General features: G+C 41.6%; 1 non-coding gene across 1 annotated transcript; it reads right to left on the bottom strand.

Annotated features, from left to right (window-relative positions):
- Nucleotides 1-528: 528 nt before the first annotated feature.
- Trnap-cgg lies at nt 529-600 on the bottom strand. The gene has a single exon. It is a non-coding gene; the product is annotated as a tRNA-Pro (tRNA).
- Nucleotides 601-4,109: the final 3,509 nt, after the last annotated feature.

The following is a 4,109-nucleotide window of genomic DNA, read 5'->3' on the forward strand; positions in this document are numbered from 1 at the left end:
TCTCCTTAACCAAGCGTAACATCACAACACATTCCACAGGACACGCACGAAACACATGCCGCGCTCCAGGGGTTTATCAGAATGCTGGAGGAAAGTATAAACTTTTTTTCGGTTCGTCCATACTGCGGTCAAACTGTGTCACGTTCCAATTTGTCGTTGTTTGCATGGCAATCTGAAAACTGCCAAGTGGTGACTGGCCATAAAAAAACGAATTATTCGTGCTTGATTCAATGGTGGAAATGTTTTGCTTTTATATCGTTCTGTGAAGGCTTCGTTAAATAGTTTTTAAACTTTTGTTTCAAAGTTTGTTAGTCAGCACAACCTAGTTGTATGCGAGCCAGAGTTTTAGTATATGTTTATAATCCGGGCAACGTAAATAATTCTCTTTGAATGAACTGCAACAAACATTTTGTTTAGCATAGACTAAACAAACTACACCAGACTTTCATTTGATGACAAAGTGGTGCAAGTCAAATATTTAAAAAGATTACCTCTTTAATGCTTAACAAACAAAAGAAGAAAAAAACAGGGCTCGTCCGGGATTTGAACCCGGGACCTCTCGCACCCGAAGCGAGAATCATACCCCTAGACCAACGAGCCGCTTTGACTTCAGGATATCCTAACAGAAGTAAATGTTTTTTTGTTTTTTTTTACCAAGACGAAAATTTATTTTCAGCGTTAAGCACGTTCACTTTTCTTGCAATACGTCAGACGAAAGTTATACAGCAAAATGTGACCAAAACAGGATAAAGGAAATAAAGAGCAGCCGCATCCTAAGATACCGTTATAAGACCAGCTTGAGCAAAAGCAGAAACTCCGAATAATATTGATGCTTGGTAACCCGCTGTAATACAAACAATTGTCAAAAAAAGGGACGAAGTGCAATATTAACGCGGTGATTTGCCTTATGGGAAGCGTTCTTTTTTCAATAGATGCCGATAAACTCACAATAGTAACCACTAAACAAATTTAAATATAATCACAAAAAAAACTGCGAAGAGAAAATTTTTTTTAATAAAAAAATTGCAAGTTTTACTGTAACAAACCTTTTACTACAGCTTTTTTTGTGTGCGTTGGCCCCTAATACAGTTAGCACTAAATTTTCCTGGAGGCTGCTTTTTTAAGAACCCCGGCCCCTGTCTCGCTTCCTTCTCTTATGGGTACTGGGAGGTTTTCCAAGCAATCAGGCCACCCGCGTCTCGCCTGGAGTTTGGAAAATTCCACACCACACTCTCGACTTTTTTTGAACAAAAATCTCCGATAAACGACAATTTACTTTTTGTACGGCTCAGAAAAAAAAAAATAGAAATCGAAAAACACCGAATATTTGGAAAAACATGAACCCAAGAAACAAGCCGGAGTTCAAATAAAAATTAACCAGAATTTTTCTTACTGACATTTTTTCGTGCAAGTGCGTTTCCTCCGCTTTATTCCGCGATTGATTTTAACGTGCGTGCGCTATAGTTGTTCTAGAACGCCGCATGTCATTTTGATAGAAACGAGTGCTTGCCTTGTTTTGTATTAAAGGCTGCCCTTTTGTTTTTTGTTTGATGGAGAAGATATATATATATATATAGTCTAATCACCTTATGAAAGGCCGACAGTAGATCTGGTGTTACAGCGAACACTAATATAAATCTCCAAAAATACGGCGGCTGAGACAGAAAAAAAGAAAACACCCGGCTAACAGATTGCCAGCCACGGCGGAACTCGAGGATTGCAAGAAACATACGCTCATACCCCCTACCATCGTGTTCGTTGGAAAATAAAGTAAATTGTTGTAAAGTGTACGGATTAGCTATATAGTAACTAAAGCTTGCTAATCATTTTCTTTTTTACATATCGAAAATAAATATATCGTTGCAATTAGAAACTTCTTGAGTATCATTGAAAACCACTAAAGCAACTCAGGTTAGAAAGATACAAGGAAGATACAGGCATTTCACAGCCTTTCGAAGAAACGCTCTATTTCGACGCATTTCTAGGTTTCGGCTTCCCATCGGAGCGCACCTTTGCGCCAGCGGTCACGCCACCCAGTGGCCGAGGCTCGCAACACACGTACGCCATATACTTCTATCCATCCTATACGAGAGAGGCGCGAGTCGATAGCTTCGCGCTTCGGCCACGTAGGGGCAGGACCGCGCTGGCGCAACCTTGTGCTCGGATAGGAAACCGTAACCTGGATACGCGTCCAGATTGAGCGTTCTCTTAGGCAATAAAATGTTTTACCGCGATATTATAGCGATAGCTGTTAGTGGGGCACTTCGCATGTTTCGCGCCGTCGACCGCCATCTATATCGACGTAGGCCGTTTCCGGCACTCCGCCAAAAGATTCCGCATGGACGTCACGCCGCTGACGTCACGTCGCTCAACACGAGTTTGACGTCACGCCGTGCATCATGTCACCTGTTACCTGGCGTCAGGCGACACCATGACGTGACATTGTCGTATTTAGTCACCTTGCACAGTGACGCCTGCCGACGTAATGACGCCAGGTTAAACCGTGGTGCACGAGATGTCATGACGTCACGTAATAATGTGACGTCAGGTGACATTCAGGCGTTACGTGCCAATACGTCGTCACTTGACACGATGGCGGCACATAGAAACATAAACATGAAACTGCTTATAATGGAAACATTAAAACGAAAGCGTTTTCGCTGATCATGCATGCCAGAAAGGTTATCGGGCGATAAACCCAATAAAGCGAGGTGGGGGTGAAGTTATGCGGAGGTGCAACTCTTGAAACTTGAGGGCGCTATTTCGCAAGTGTTCTTAAGTGACCAGAAGGCGGTGTATGTTTGTGCCCAATAACATTGCATAAGACGTTCAGGCAGCCACACCAACGACAGGGAACGGTTTATGCATACACATGCAGTCTTGTCGTTCCCTGGATTTCAAACTTTGGCGCGCGATCCTTGAAGTGTTCTTCAGTTACCACAAGGAAGTCCTATAGTTCGTGTCCAATAAAATACTTTAACAACTTCACGAAATGCTCCCTACCTAATGCACCCTCAATGGTTCCAAAACGCTATGGAATTTCCTTCAGGTTTGTTACTCGGTTTAATAAGAAACGCCCATGTGGACTCTGTTTTTCGCGCTCGAACCTTTACCTTTCATTCAATCCATTTGCTCCGAAATGACACCTTAGCGGCTCCGACATGACACCTCAGCTGTCGCTGTGTTTAACCTTACAAGATCCGTAAGTGTTTACCGATGTATTTTCGTGAGTTGATTTAGTGGTTTTACTGGTGCTCTGAAAGTTTCTAATTGCAACCATCTATCTATCGTCACCAACTAAAACATTGGTTACGAAATTTTTGTTATGACTAGCTAATTAGTATGTTTCCTGATATCCGCGACGTTCGCCATGGCTGGCAGTTTATTCCCGGAAAGATTTTCTCTTGCATCAACCACCGTAATTTTAGCGAATATTTGAAAGGGTTCGCCCGGATACCCCGTATACTGTCGACCCTTTTTAGGGTCATTACAGGACATACTTTCCTTTGTCTTTGTCTTATATAGAAAAAAAGCAGTAGCAATAAAATCAAAACAACACAAACACTCGTGTCAAACGGGATGGCGTGTGGCGTTCTAGAACAACCACCGAATAAGGCGGACAAAATATACTTACAAATAACTCACTGTAACAAAACTGTCTGAACCTAGTGCACACCTTGGCAAATATCGAGGAAACTCTGTATTTTACGTTTATTCGCCCGTGTACTGAATATGCATCAGTTGTGTGGAACTCCCACCACAACAACATAATAGAAAAACAAACAAAAATGTACAGATTCAGTCTGCTAGCTTTGTCTTAAACGATTACCAACGCGAAGCGAGTGTCACAAGCATGAAAGGGACTTTAAAGTGGGAATCACTAGTTAAAGCCCGAAAAAAAAATATATATGTTCGGGTTCAAGTATTTATGATATATGTAGCAATCGCCTTCTAATCATTCGAGATATATTTTTAGAGAAACCTTTTTTCATATATCAAGGAGTGCAGACTACCAGAACAAAATCTCACCCTACGTTTGCCGTACCGATATTTTTGCCTTTCTTTTCTTCTGAAAACAATGAATGAAATAAGTTGGCTAATGAAGGATG

This window comes from Ixodes scapularis, unplaced genomic scaffold, assembly GCF_016920785.2.
Source record: "Ixodes scapularis isolate PalLabHiFi unplaced genomic scaffold, ASM1692078v2 PGA_scaffold10__122_contigs__length_95168666, whole genome shotgun sequence".
Classification (NCBI taxonomy): Eukaryota; Metazoa; Arthropoda; class Arachnida; order Ixodida; family Ixodidae; genus Ixodes; species Ixodes scapularis.